General features: G+C 38.9%; 1 long non-coding RNA gene across 4 annotated transcripts in view; it reads right to left on the reverse strand.

Moving 5' to 3' along the window:
- Positions 1 to 15,867, reverse strand: part of LOC110126619 (uncharacterized) — a 362,093-nt gene that overhangs the window by 319,312 nt on the left and 26,914 nt on the right. For all 4 annotated transcript variants that reach the window (XR_011491488.1, XR_011491485.1, XR_011491487.1 and 1 more), the window contains one exon: positions 12,186 to 15,837. This is a non-coding gene — a long non-coding RNA (uncharacterized lncRNA). The remainder of the gene's footprint in view (positions 1 to 12,185; positions 15,838 to 15,867) is intronic.

Here is a 15,867-nt window from a genome sequence, read left to right on the forward strand (position 1 = left end):
ACAAAATCCACAGTCAGGAAAAGGAAAGAAAAAAATAAAGATTAGAGAAGAAATAGAGATCAAAATCTATAGAAAAAATTAATAAGTGAAAAAGCTGGTTTTCTTAAAAGATAAGCAAAATTGACAAACCTCTAGCCAGTCTCACCAAGAAAAGAAGACGGAATCAAACAAAATGGTAGCTCAGATGGTAAAGAATCTGCCTACAATGAAGGAAACCCAAATTCAATCCCTGGCTCAGGAAGATCCCCTGGAGAAGGGAATGACAACCCAGTCCAGTATTCTTGTCTGGGAAATCCCATGGAGAGAGGAGCCTAGTGGCCTATAGGCCATTGGTTGGTGAGAGTCAGAGGCAACTGAGGGAAGAAATGAAAGAGGGAAAATAGCAACCAACACCACAGAAATTCAAAGAAAAAAATCATGAAAGAATACTATAAACAGTCATATGCCAATAAATTGGACAACCTAGAAGAAATGGAAAATTTTCTATAAACATATAGCCTGTCAAGAGTGAGTTAAAAAGAAATGGAAAATTTGAACAGACTGATCGCTACATGAATTTTCAATTAAAAAAAAAACCCTATGAAGTCCAGGACCAAATGGCTTCACTGGGGAACTTCACCAAAACTATAAAGAATTTATTTATTTTTTATTTTTTTATTTTTCCATTTATTTTTATTAGTTGGAGGCTAATTACTTTACATCATTACAGTAGTTTTTGTCATACATTGAAATGAATTAGCCATGGATTTACATGTATTCCCCATCCCGGTCCCCTCTCCCACCTCCCTCTCCACCCGATCCCTCTGGGTCTTCCCAGTGCACCAGGCCCGAGCGCTTGTCTCATGCACCCAACCTGGGCTGGTGATCTGTTTCACCCTAGATAATATACATGTTTCGATGCTGTTCTCTTGAAACATCCCACCCTCGCCTTCTCCCAGAGTCCACGAGTCTGTTCTATACATCTGAGTCTCTTTTTCTGTTTTGCATATAGGGTTATCGTTACCATCTTTCTAAAGTCCATATATATGTGTTAGTATACTGTAATGGTCTTTATCTTTCTGGCTTACTTCGCTCTGCAACATCACTCATTATCAGAGAAATGCAAATCAAAACCACAATGAGCTACCATTATACGCCAGTCAGGATGGCTGCTATCCAAAAGTCTACAAGCAATAAATGCTGGAGAGGGTGTGGAGAAAAGGGGACCCTCTTACACTGTTGGTGGGAATGCAAATTAGTACAGCCACTATGGAAAACAGTGTGGAGATTTCTTAAAAAGCTGGAAATAGAACTGCCATATGACCCAGCAATACCACTTCTGGGCATACACACCAAGGAAACCAGATCTGAAAGAGACACGTGCACCCCAATGTTCATCGCAGCACTGTTTATAATAGCCAGGACATGGAAGCAACCCAGATGCCCATCAGCAGACGAATGGATGAGGAAGCTGTGGTACATATACACCATGGAATATTACTCAGCCATTAAAAAGAATTCATTTGAATCAGTTCTAATGAGATGGATGAAACTGGAGCTCATTATACAAAACTATAAAGAATTTAGACCTATCCTTCTCAAGTTATTCCAAAAAAATTGAGAAGGGAAACTCATAAATTCATTCCATGAGGCCATCATTACCCTGATGCAAAAACCAGACTATAAAACAAGAAAATTACAGGCCAATATCTTTAATGACTATAGATGCAAAAATCTGCCCCCCCCAAATATTATCATACCAAATCCAACAATACATAAAAAGGATACATATACCATGATCACACTGGCTGGATTCATTCCAGGGTTGCAAAGATAGTTCATCATAAGCAAATCAATCAGTGTGATACACCACATTAACAAAAGGAAAGATGAAAGATAAAAACCACATAATCATCTCAATAGAAACAGAAAAGCATTTGATTCAATATCCATTCACGATAGAAAAACTCTCATCAAAATGAGGGAAAACATCTCATCAATGTTTTATCGTTTTCACAGTACACGTATTTTACCTCCTTGGTTAAGTTTATTCCTAGGCATTTTATTCTTTTTGAGGCAATTTAAATGAGATTTTTTTCCTGTTTTACTTTCTCTTTCCACTATTTCCCTTTGACTTAGTTTGGTTCTCTTTTTTAACTTCCTTTTGTTTTTTTCTTGTTGATTGGGGTATAAAAAATTTACCATATAAATGGCAACATTTTGCTTTTATTAGTCAGAAAAAAGAAAAGAGAAAGCCCGATTTTCTTCTAAAAACCTAATCCAATTTGTCAACAGGTTTTATTTTTTCTATACCCTATAGATTATAACAATTTCATACCTGCTGCTCGCTCCTCCCTGTAATTTAGTTTCTACCCTCATCACTTCACCAACAGAAATCTTGTTAAGGTCACTAAATCACTCCATGTTACAAAAACGATGGATATGTTTCAGTCCTCATCTACAATCATATGTATTAATCTCTCCTTTTGAAATCCTTCCTTACCACAACTACCTGAGTTTTACTCCTCGATCTCTGGTCACTCATGTATCTCTTGTGCTTATCTACATCCACCCACCCAACAAATGCTGGACTTCCAAAACTCTGTGTGCTCTTGTTCAGTTGCTAAGTCATGTTCAACTCTTTGTGACCCCATGGATTGCAATACACCAGGCTCGTCTGTCATCAAATGTCTCCGGGAGTTTGCTTAAATACATGTTAATTGAGTTGGTGATGCTATCAAAACATCTCATCCTCTGCCATTCCTTTCTCCCTCTGCCTTCAATCTTTCCTAGCATCAGGGTCTTCTCCAATGAGTTGGCTCTTTACATCAGGTGGCCAAAGTATCAGAGCTTCAGCTTCAGCATCAGTCCTTCTAATGAATATTCAGAGTTGATTTCCCTTAGGATTCACTAGTTTGCCCTCCTTGCAGTCCAAGCAACTTTCAAGAGTCTTCTTCAGTACCACAATTTGAAAGCATCAGTACTTCTGTGCTCAACCTTCTTTATGGTCCAATTCTCACATCTAAACATGACTATTGGAAAAGCCATAGCTTTGGCTATATGGAGATTTGTCAGCAAAGTGATGTCTTTGCTTTTTAATATGCTGACTAGGTTTGTCATAGCTTTCGTTCCAAGAAGCAAGCATCTTTTAATTTCATGGCTGTGGTGATTTTGGAGCCCAAGAAAAGAAAAACGGTCACTGCTCCTACTTTTTTCCCTTCTATTTGCCATGATGTGATGGGACTGGGTGCCATGTTCTCACTTTTTTGAAAGCTGAGATTCAAGTCAGCTTTTTCACTCTCCTCTTTCACCCTCATCAAGAGACTCTAGTTCCTTTTCACTTTCTGCCTATAGAGTGGTCATCTGCATATCTGAAGTTGGCAATATTTCTGCCTGCAGCCTTGATTCCAACTTGTGAGTCACCCAGCCTTGGCATTTCGCATGATGTACTCTGAAAAGAAGTTAAGCAGGTTGATAATATACAGCCTTGTCATACTCCATTCCTGATTTTCAACCAATCAATTGTTCCATGCCCAATTCTAACTGTTGCTTCTCAATCCACATACAGGTTTCTTAAGAGACAGGTAAGGTGGTCTGGTATTCCCATCTCTTTAAGAATTTTCCACAGTTTATTGTGATCCACACAGTCAAAAGTTTGGCATACTCAACGAAGAATTAGATGACTTTCTGGTATTCTCTTGCTTTTTCCATGATGCAACAAATCTTGGCAATTTAATCTCTGGTTCCTCTGCCTTTTCTAAATCCAGCTTGTACATCTAGAAGTTCTCAGTTCATGTACTTTTGAAGTCTAGCTTGAAGGATATTGAGCATAATCTCACTAGCATGTAAAATAAGCACAACTGTACAATGTTGAAATGTAGTTTGAACATTCTTTGGCATTGCCCTTCTTTGGGACTGGAATGAAAACTGACATTTTCCAGTCCTGTGGGCACTGCTGAGTTTTCCAAATTTGCTGGCATATTGAGTGCAGCACTTTAACAGCACCATCCTTTAGGATTTTAAATTACTCAGCTGGAATTCCATCACCTTCACTAGCCTTGTTTGTAGTAATGCTTCCTAAGACCCACTTGACTTCACATGCCAGGATGTCTGGCTCTAGATGAGTGACCACACCATAGTGGTTATCTAGGTCATTATGACATTTTGTATAGTTCTTCTGTGTCTTCTTGCTACCTCTTCTAAATCTCTTCTACTTCCATTAAGTTCTTACCATTTCTGTCCTTTATCAAGCCCATCATTGCATGAAATATCCCCTTGATATCTCAAATTTTTTTGAAGAGATCTCTAGTCTGTCCCATTCTATTGTTTTCCTGTATTTCTTTGCTCTGTTCATTTAAGAAGGCCTTCTTATCTCTCCTTGCTATTCTCTTGAACTCTGCATTCATTTGGGTAAATCTTTCCCTTTCTCCTTTGCCTTTTGCTTCTCTTCTTTCCTTAGCTATTTGTAAAGCCTTCTTAGAAAACCACTTTGTCTTCTTGCATTTCTATTTCTCTGGGATGGTTCTGGTTACTGTCTCCTATACGATGTTACCAACTTCTGTCCATAGTTCTTCAGGCATGCTGTCATTTTTGAGTTTGCATCCAAGTACTGCATTTTGGATTCTTTTGTTGACTATGAGGGGTACTCCATTTCTTCTAAAGGATTCTTGCCCACGGTAGTAGATTTGATAGTCATCTGAATTAAATTCATTCATTCCTATCTAAGTTAGTTCACTGATTCCTAAGATGTCGATGCTCACTCTTGCCATGTCCTGCTTGACCACATCCAATTTACCTTTCTTTATTCATGGACCTAACATTCCAGGTTCCTGTGTAATGTTGTTCTTTATAGCATCAGACTTTCCTTTTTCCACTAGACACATCCACAACTGAGGATCATTTCTGCTTTGGCCCAACCTCTTCTTTCTTCTGGAGCTATTAGTAATTGCCCTCTGCTCTTCTCCAGTAGCATATTGTACACTTTCTGACATGGTGGGATCATCTTCCAGTGTCATATCTTTTTGCCTTTTCATACTGTTCACGGGGTTCTTGCAGCAAGAAAACTGGAGTGTGTTGCCATATCCTCCTCCAGTGGACCATGTCAGAACTCTTCACTATGACTCATCTGTCTCTGACGGCTCTGCACCACATGGCTCATAGCTTCATTGAGTTACACAGGCCCCTCTGACATGACAAGGCTATGACCAATGAAGGGGAAATTCTGTGTAGTAGGCAACTTTTATGTCTTACTTTCTGTATTTTTCTGAGAAAACTCACACTCACAGCTTTAATCATCATATATACTATGATTACCTCTTTCCCTATATTTACATCTCTCATCCTGGACTTTATACCTAAGCTTTATATCTTTGCTTTCAATTTTCTATCCTACATTTCCATTTGAAATTCTCAAACTCATCATATTCAAATCTAGCATATACAAAAAATGCCATATTGATATTTCCCCTATAGTGAACCTTACAGAAATAAGAGCTCTCTTTGAACATTTCTCACTTCAACACTCATGTCTGGTACATCACAAAGCCCCATTAATTTAATTCTTAACTCAAAGTCATCGACTTTTCACCCTGTTGACTATTACTAATCCTACTCTTAAGAATCACCATCTTTCACCTGTACTAGTGCAGGTGATCCTAACTAATCTCCCTACAATCATCTGACCTTTTTCTTATCTGTTCTCCATACTGTAACCTATGTGATATTTTCAAAATGCAAATATAGATATTTCCCACCTACCATTCCCAGCCACTTTCACTGCATCTGGGTCCAAGATTATCAACAGACAAAAACTAAATCAGGCAAGTATGACTTCATGTATCTGTGAGCGGAAATAAAAAGATCTATACAAGTAACTGGTAGGACGATGTCTGATTGTGTATACCTAATCACATTTCAAATCCTCCCAAAAGCTTCTAGGCTTGTCTATCATTTGAAATCATTTATGCCTTTTCACAGGAAATGTCATTTTCTGTATGATAAACATCTTCATCACTTTCCATTTTTATTTTTCTCTCTTCATGGCATACAGCAGTCATATAACATGGCTGAATTTCAGGGGGCTTTGCCTTTTGAAAGGCAGCATGGTGGAGCAACAAGAACTTGGATCAGAAAGTTGAACAAGTGTGGATTTAAATCATAGATCTGCAACTTATTATTTGGACTTAGTTCCTTATTTAAAAATGAGAATTTTTCATGGGTTTTTTGTAGGGTTTTTGGGGAGGTTGAGAATTTGATGAGCCCATCAATGCAAATATTCTGACATATCTGATGGCAGTAGGTGGCCAGTGAATGTGTGTTCCTTCCTACCAGAATGGGTGGTGCCAAAATATTCTAGAGCCAAGAATATGCCCAGATCATTTGCAAATTTCTCCATAGGCTAAGTTTGCTTCACAGACACTTGGAAGTGAGTGTTGAGCTGAAAGTTTATTTTTGCTCATTCACTTTAGCTAACATATTAAGCATTTCCTATATGCTAAGATTCATGTTATGCAATTTACAGTCATTATTTAATCACCACAAATTTCCTATGATGTATCATCCTATCCAATTATACAGCTAAAAAGTGCCAGATCTCAAATTTGAACTCAGGCTAACTGACTCTAGAACCTGTGATTTTAAACTATAGGATTCTGACATCTCTCACTCAGAGATCCAATCCAGAAAACTCAGAGGAGAACTAACACCTCTATCTAAGTTTTATCAGGAACCTATAGAACATTTTATTTTGCTAAAACCCAGAGCCAGAAACTCAACTCTATGACCTTCTTTACATGAAGAAACTTCACTTAATCACATGGAAATTCTAAGATTAGAGACCTAAAATGTACTTTATTTTTCCATGTTTGATAATACACAAATAATCTTCCTGGAGTAATCACATTTAATACCTCTGTCTGGCTATACTCAATACCAATACCCTATAGGATTATCCACAAAGCACTGAAGATATGAATTTGGCAAGAAGAGAGCATTTTAATTGTGATCTTTATAGAATCAAGAATAGTTCAGGAGCCTGATTTTGACAGCAGTGTGTATGATAGTATCAGTTCAGTTCAATTCAATCGCTCAGTCGTGTCCGACTCTGCGACCCCATGAATCGCAGCACGCCAGACCTCTCTGTCCATCACAAACCCCTGGAGTTTACTCAAAGTCATGCCCATCGAGTTGGTGATGCCATCCAGCCATCTCATCCTCTGTCATCCCCTTCTCCTCCTGTCCCCAACCACTCCCAGCATCAGGGTCTTTTCCAATGAGTCAACTCTTCGCATGAGGTGGCCAAAGTATTGGACTTTTAGCTGCAGCATCAGTCCTTCCAATGAACACCCAGGACTGATCTCCTTTAGGAGGGACTGCTTGGATCTCCTTGTAGTCCCAGGGACTCTCAAGAGTCTTCTCCAACACCACAGTTCAAAAGCACCAATTTTTCGGCACTCAGCTTTCTTCACAGTCCAACTCTCACATCCATACATGACTAGTGAAAAACCATAGCCTTGATGAGATGGACCTTTGTTGGCAAAGTAATGTCTCTGCTTTTCAATATGCTATCTAAGTTGGTCATCACTTTCCTTCCAGGAGTAAGCTTCTTTTAATTTCATGGCTGCAGTCACCATCCGCAGTGATTTTGGAGCCCCAAAAAATAAAGTCTGACACTGTTTCCACTATCTCCCCATCTATTTCCCACGAGGTGACTGGACCAGATGCCATGATCTTAGTTTTCTGAATGTTAAGCTTTAAGCCAACTTTTTCACTCTCCTCTTTCACCTTCATCAAGAGGCTTTTTAGTTCCTCTTCACTTTCTGCCATAAGGGTGGTGTCATCTGCATATCTGAGGTTATTGATATTTCTCCCGGCAATCTTGATTCCAGCTTGTGCTTCTTCCAGACCAGTGTTTCTCATGATGTACTCTGCATATAAGTTAAATAAACAGGGTGACAGTATACAGCCTTGACATACTCCTTTTCCTATTTGGAACCAGTCTGTCATTCCATATCCAGTTCTAACTGTTGCTTCCTGACCTGCATACAGGTTTCTCAAGAGGCAGGTCAAGATGGTATTCCCATCTCTTGAAGAATTTTCCACAGTTTATTGTGATCCACACAGTCGAAGGCTTTGGCATAGTCAATAAAGCAGAAATAGATGTTTATCTGGAACTCTCTTGCTTTTTCGATGATCCAGCAGATATTGGCAATTTGATCTCTGGCTCCTCTGCCTTTTCTAAAACCAGCTTGAACATCTGGAAATTCACGGTTCACGTATTGCTGAAGCCTGGCTTGGAGAATTTTGAGCATTACTTTACTAGCGTGTGAGATGAGTACAATTGTGCAGTAGTTTGAGCACTTTGGGATTGCCTTTCTTAGGGACTGGAATGAAAACGGACCTTTTCCAGTCCTGTGGCCACTGCTGAGTTTTCCAAATTTGCTTGCATATTGAGTGCAGCACTTTCACAGCATCATCTTTCAGGATTTTAAATAGCTCAACTGAAATTCCATCACATCCACTAGCTTTGTTCGTAGTGATGCTTTCTAAGGCCCACTTGACTTCACATTCCAGGATGTCTGGCTCTAAGTGAGTGATCACACCATTATGATTATCTGGGTTGTGGAGATCTTTTTTTTTTTTACAGTTCTTCTGTGTATTCTTGCCACCTCTTCTTAATATCTTCTGCTTCTGTTAGGTCCATACCATTTCTGTCTTTTATTGAGCCCATTTTTGCATGAAATGTTCCCTTGGTATCTCTAATTTTCTTGAAGAGATCTCTAGTCTTTCCCATTCTGTTGTTTTCCTCTATTTCTTTGCACTGATCACTGAGGAAGGCTTTCTTATCTCTCCTGGCTATTCTTTGGAACTCAGCATTCAAATGGGAATATCTTTCCTTTTCTCCTTTGCTTTTTGCTTCTCTTCATTTCACAACTATTGGTAAGGCCTCCTCAGACAACCATTTTGCCTTTTTACATATCTTTTCCATGGGGATGGTCTTGATTCCTGTCTCCTGTACAATGTCACGAACCTCTGTCCATAGTTCATCAGGCTCTCTGTCTATCAGATCTAGTCCCTTAAATCTATTTCTCACCTCCACTGTATAATCATAAGGGATTTGATTTAGGTCATACCTGAATGGCCTAGTGGTTATCCCTACTTTCTGATAGGATACTGAAAGAGAAACTTCTCAGGTCGGTAGGTGCCCAATATGCTACTGGAGATCAGTGAAGAAATAACTCCAGAAAGAATGAAGGGATGGAGCCAAAGCAAAAATAATACCAGTTGTGGATGGGACTAGTGATAGAAGCAAGGTCCGATGCTGTAAACAGCAATATTGCATAGGAACCTGGAATGTTAGGTCCATGAATCAAGGCAAATTGGAAGTATGATAGTTAATGAGCCTGTATCTTTAACAAAACTGATAGGTTTTCAAACAAACTATCTCTGAAAGTTTAAAAGTCAGAGGATATTTCAAATGTACAAGGCTGTGTATCCAGAATAGTTATGCAACATGATATGTATTAAGTTCATATATAAGGAAACATTTATTTTTCCCCAAGGCTGACTAAGGGTTGAAATCTATCTCATATGGGAGTTTATGGCACTACCCAAAGGAAAACATGTGTCCATCCAATAGCCCACAAAGAAATCCAAAGGAAAAATATGAGAGAGATGTCTGGAACATTAGTTCACAAATCTGACAGCACTTCATAGAATTTGTGGAAGTTTGGATTCAAGAATCAACATGAAAATCACAGAGTACCTATAGTGAAATAGCATCATTGCTTTACTTTGTTGTTTCCTGCTAACCCTGAACTGCAGTTCTACAAAAATCTAATAAATATGATGGAATCTACGAATGTTTTGTGTAAGTATATCGTATATAAAGTAATCTAAGGGCAAAGACTTTTGCTGGCTGACAAGTCTCAGCTTGCCTTCAGCCATGTTGTTTTATCATTTGAATACTGAAGGTGTATTACGGTAAAGTTAATAATCTTGCACAATCCTTCGCATATGGTAGGTGCTCAGTGGAATACTGATTAACTGACCAATATCTCTCAGAGCACAAATGATGTTTTTGAGAGGGCAGTGTTTAGCTAATAAACTTCTCTGTTTCTCTTCTTTATACTTTCAAATGATCAACTAACTTTCAAATGATCAGAACAACTTTTCGCTAAATTATCAACAAATCCACTTTTAAAAAATGAGCACAGAATATGTTGAGTAGTAGAGTTTAAAGAGCTATCATTAAAAATAATCACAATGAAACTTTTTATTAAAATATTTGTGCAGATAATTTTAAAATAGTTAGAAATGGTATAGAGAGTTAGATGGGGTTGCTTAATTCATTTCCTACATAATAGAAGGCCTATTCTAATAAAATAAGATAACCTTGCGTTGATGTGGCAGATACATCCTAAGGTGATCCCAATGAGTCACCTTCATAATTCTGTCACCTTCAGTGTAGGAGGAATTTGTGACTTGCTTCTAACCAACAGAAATAGCAAAGCTGAGAGAATGTCATTCACTCCCTTGATTTGGTTACATTATATAGTAAAGGTAATGGGATATTGTTATTCCCATGATTACATTATGTTATTGTATTAGTTTTCTAGGGCTGCCATAATAAAGTCCCACAAATTTGGGGTTCAAAAATAACAGAAATGAGTTCTCTTACAGTTTTGGATGCTAAAAGTCTGCAATTGAGGTATCTATAGGTCATGACCTCTCTGAAGGCTCTAGGGGAGTAATCTTTCCTTCTAGCGTCTGGTGTTTCCCAGAAACCCTTAGTGTTCCTTGACTTACAGAAGTTTAACCCAATCTTTGTCGCTGCTGTCACATGGCTGTCTTCCCTCTGTGTGTCTGTATGCCTCTGTTTTCTTACAAGGACAACAGACACTAGATTATGGCCTATTCTACTCCAGTATGACCTCACATTAACTTGACTAACTATATCTGTAAAGAACCATTTCTAAATATGGTCATATTATAAGGTTTCAGGTAGACATGAATTTGAGGGGATACTATTTAACCCAGTATAGTTATATAAGACTTTATCTTAGCATACAGGAGGACAGACTATTTCTCATCAGCTTGAAGAAGTAAGCTTCTAAGTTTTGAAAGTGTTTATGAAGGATGAGATGGTTAGATAGTATCACTGACTCAATGGACATGAATTTGAGCCAACTCCAGGAGATGGTGAAGGACAGGAAGCCTGGTGTGCTGCAGTCCATGGGGTCACAAAGAGTTGGACAGGAGTGAGCAACTGAACAACAACATGAAGGAGTCACAGAGCAAGAAACTGCCAGCAACTTCTAGGGGCTGAGAACTGCTTGCACCTGGCTGATAGCCAAAGAGAAAATGGGGACCTCCATTCTACAACCACAAGAAAAGGAATTCTGCCAACAATCAGAGCTTGGGAAAAGACTAAGGCCTAGACATGAATTAACCCATTGACACCTTAACTGTACCCTTGTGAGATCCTAAGCTGAAGACCCAGCTAAGCCATGCTGAGACTCCTAACCCTTGGAAACTGTGAGATAACAAATATGGATTATTCTAAGCCACAAAATCTGCTGTAATGTGTTACATAGCAATAGAGGACTAATAAAATTCGTACAGTGCTTTAAAGGTTTCATTCACTGTACCTCATTTATACTTTGCAAAGCTAAATATAAAACCATTTATTTCAGTCCTGATTTCATGGATCATTGGGACTGATCTATAAAACAGGAGTGTGCTTAGAATTTTAGTCCTCAGAAGAACCTCAGAGATCACTATACAGATGAAGAAACAAGAGTCAGGATATAGAAATTGAATCATGAACACCAAGGTACCATGTAGAAAAGACAAACATGGAAGCATAGTTCTCTTGGGATTGAGTCTAAAAATTTTTCAAATTTGTAGATAATCATCAACCTATTGTCAAAGAACAGAAGAGCTAAAAATAATCAGACTTTCATAAGATGCAAATAAATTTAAAAACTTAATGTCAATATTCATAATTAGCACAATTAACTCCTAGAAAAGTGCCAGTCACATTTAAGCACTCAATAAATATTTGATAAATAAAAAAATAATATCATGATTTCATAGCAATCTCCATTCTGAAACATAAAAGACACAAGCCCATCCCCACATATCTTGATCTAGAGGCAGCATACATTTGTGGTCAAAAGCCATAACCACAATGCTGTCAGACCCACCTGAATTTGAATGTGAGCTCTAAGTATTCAGTTCATTTCAGTCTCTCAGTTGTGTCTGACTTGTTGTGACTCCATTGATTGCAGCTCGCCAGGCCTCCCTGTCCATCACCAACTTCCGGAGTTTACTCTAACTCATGTGCACTGAGTCGGTGATGTCATAACAACCATCTCATCCTCTGTCATCTCTCCTTCTGCCTTCAGTCTTTCCCAGTTCGAGGGTCTTTTCAAATGAGTCAGTTCTTCGAATCAGGTGGTCAAAGTATTGGAGTTTCAGCTTCAACAATAGTCCTTCCAATGAATATTCAAGTCTGGTTTCCTTTAAGATGGACTGGTTGGATCTCCATGCAGTCCAAGGGACTCTCAAGGGTCTTCTCCAACACCACAGTTCAAAAGCTTCAATTCTTTGACCCTCAGCTTTCTTTATAGTCCAACTCTCACATCCATACACGACTACTGGAAAAACCATAGCCTTAACTAGATGGACCTTTGTTGGCAGAGTAATGTCTCTGCCTTTTAATATGCTGTCTAGGTTGGTCAAAGCTTTTTTTCCAAGTAGCAAGTGTCTTTTAATTTCATGGCTGCAGTCACCATCTGCGTGATTTTGGAGCCAAAAAATAAATAAATAAAAATAAACTATATCACTGTTTCCACTGTTTCCCCATCTATTTGCCATGAAGTGATGGGACCAGATGCCATGAACTTAGTTTTCTGAATGTTGAGTTTTAAGCCAACTTTTTCACTCTCCTCAAAGGCTCTTTAGTGCTTCGCTTTCTGCCATAAAGGTGGTGTCATCTGTGTATCTGAGGTTATTGATATTTCTCTCGACTATCTTGATACCAGCTTGTGCTTCATCCAGCCCAGCGTTTATCATGATGTACTCTGCGTATAAGTTAAATAGGCAGGGAGACAATATACAATACAGTCTTGACATACTCCCTTCCCTATTTGGAACCAGTCTGTTGTTCCATGTCCAGTTCTAACTGTCACTTCTTGACCTGGATACATATTTCTCAGGGGACAGGTCAGGTGGTCTGGTATTCTCATCTCTTTCAGAATTTTCCACAGTTTGTTGTGATCCACACAGTCAAAGGCTTTGGCATAGTCAACAATGCAGAAGATTTTTTTTGGAACTCTCTTTCTTTTTCGATGATCCAACAGATGTTGGCAATTTGATCTCTGGTTCCTCTGCCTTTTCTAAACCCAGCTTGAACATATGGAAGTTTACAGTTTATGTACTGTTGAAGGCTGGCTTGGAGAATTTTGAGCATTACTTTGCTAGCATGTGAGATGAGTGCAGTTGTATGGTAGTTTGAACTTTCTTTGGGATTGCCTTCCTTAGGGATTGGAATGAAAACTGACCTTTTCCAGTCCTGTGGCCACTGCTGAGTTTTCCAAATTTGCTGGCATATTGAGTGCAGCATTTTCACAGCATCATCTTTCAGGATTTGAAATAACTCAACTGGAATTCCATCACCTCCACTAGCTTTGATCATAGTGATGCTTCTTTTTTTTTCTTTTCTTTTTTTTAATTTTTATTAGTTGGAGGCTAATTACTTTACAATATTGTAGTGGGTTTTGTCATACATTGACATGAATCAGCCATGGATTTATGTATTCCCCATCCCGATCTCCCCTTCCATCTCCCTCTCTACCAGATCCCTCTGGGTCTTCCCAGTGCACCAGGCCCGAGCACTTGTCTCATGCATCCAACCTGGGCTGGTTATCTATTTCACCCTAGATAATATACATGTTTCGATGCCGTTCTCTCGAAACATCCCACCCTCGCCCTCTCCCACAGAGTCCAAAAGTCTGTTCTGTACATCTGTGTCTCTTTTTCTGTTTTGCATATAGGGTTATCATTACCATCTTTCTAAATTCCATATATATGTGTTAGTATGCTGTACTGTTCTTTATCTTTCTGGCTTACTTCACTCTGTATGATGGGCTCCAGTTTCATCCATCTCATTAGAACTGATTCAAGTGAATTCTTTTTAACAGCTGCATAATATTCCATGGTGTATATGTACCACAGCTTCCTCATCCATTCATCTGCTGATGAGACATCTAGGTTGCTTCCATGTCCTGGCTATTATAAACAGTGCTGCGATGAACATTGGGGTGCACGTGTCTCTTTCAGATCTGGTTTCCTTGGTGTGTATGCCCAGAAGTGGGATTGCTGGGTCATATGGCAGTTCTATTTCCAGCTTTTTAAGAAATCTCCACACTGTCCTCCATAGCGGCTATACTAGTTTGCATTCCCACCAACAGTGTAAGAGGGTTCCCTTTTCTCCACACCCTCTCCAGCATTTTATTGCTTGTAGACTTTTGGATAGCAGCCATCCTGACTGGCGTGTAATGGTACCTCATTGTGGTTTTGATTTGCATTTCTCTGATAATGAGTGATGTTGAGCACGTAGCGATGCTTCTTAAGGACCACTTGACTTTGCATTCCATGATGTCTGGCTCTAGGTGAGTGATCATACCATCATGATTATCTGGGTCATGAAGATTGTTTTTGTGTAGTTTGTCTGTGTATTCTTGCCACCTCTTCTTAATAGCATCTGCTTCTGTCAGGTCCATACCATTTCTGTCTTTATTGTGCCCATCTTTGCATGAAAAATTTCCCTTGGTATCTCTGACTTTCTTTAAGAGATTTCTAGGCTTTCCCATTCTATTGTTTTCCTATATTTTTTACATTGATCACTGAGGAATGCTTTCTTATCTCTCCTTGCTATTCTTTGGAACTCTGCATTCAAATGGGAATATCTTTCCTTTTCTCCTTTGCCTTTCTCATCTCTTCTTTTCACAGCTATGTGTAAGGCCTCCTCAGACAACCATTTTGCCTTTTTGCATATCTTTTCCATAGGGATGGTCTTGATTCCTGTCTCCTGTGCAAGGTCACAAGCCTCCATCCATAGCTTTTCAGGCTCTCTGTCTATCAGATCTAATCCCTTGAATCCATTTCTCACCTCCACTGTATAATCATAAGGGATTTGATTTAGGTCATACCTGAATGGTCTAGTAGTTTTCTCTACTTTCTTCAATTTAAGTCTTAATTTGACAATAAGGAGTTCATGATCTGAGCCACAGTCAGCTCTCAGTTTTGTTTTTGCCTACTGTATACAGCTTTTCCATCTTTGGCTGCAAAGAATATAATCAATCTGATTTTGGCATTGACTATCTGGTGATGTCCATATATAGAGTATTTTCTTGTGTTGTTGGAAGAGGATGTTTGGTATGACCAGTTGTTCTCTTGTCAAAACTCTGTTAATCTTCGCCCTGTTAGCTTCATTCTGTACTCCAAGGCCAAATTTGCCTGTTACTCCAGGTGTTTCTTGACTTCCTACTTTTGCATTCCAGTCCCTCATAATGAAAGGGACATCTGTTTTGGGTGTTAGTTCTAGAAGGTCTTATAGGTCTTCATAGAACTGTTCAACTTCAGCTTCTTCAACATAACTGGTCGGGGCATAGACTTGTATTACTGTGATACTGAATGGTTTGCCTTGGAAACGAACAGAGATCATTCTGCCATTTTTGAGACTGCACCAACGTACTGCATTTCGGTCTCTCTTTTTTACTATGATGGCTTTACATAATATTCACTTGTAAACTCAGGAGATTTCCTCACACACTCAGCTTCCAGTTTCCTCACCTGCAAAATGAAGGTATAACAATGACCTCC

This window comes from Odocoileus virginianus, chromosome 15 (genome assembly GCF_023699985.2).
Source record: "Odocoileus virginianus isolate 20LAN1187 ecotype Illinois chromosome 15, Ovbor_1.2, whole genome shotgun sequence".
NCBI lineage: Eukaryota > Metazoa > Chordata > Mammalia > Artiodactyla > Cervidae > Odocoileus > Odocoileus virginianus.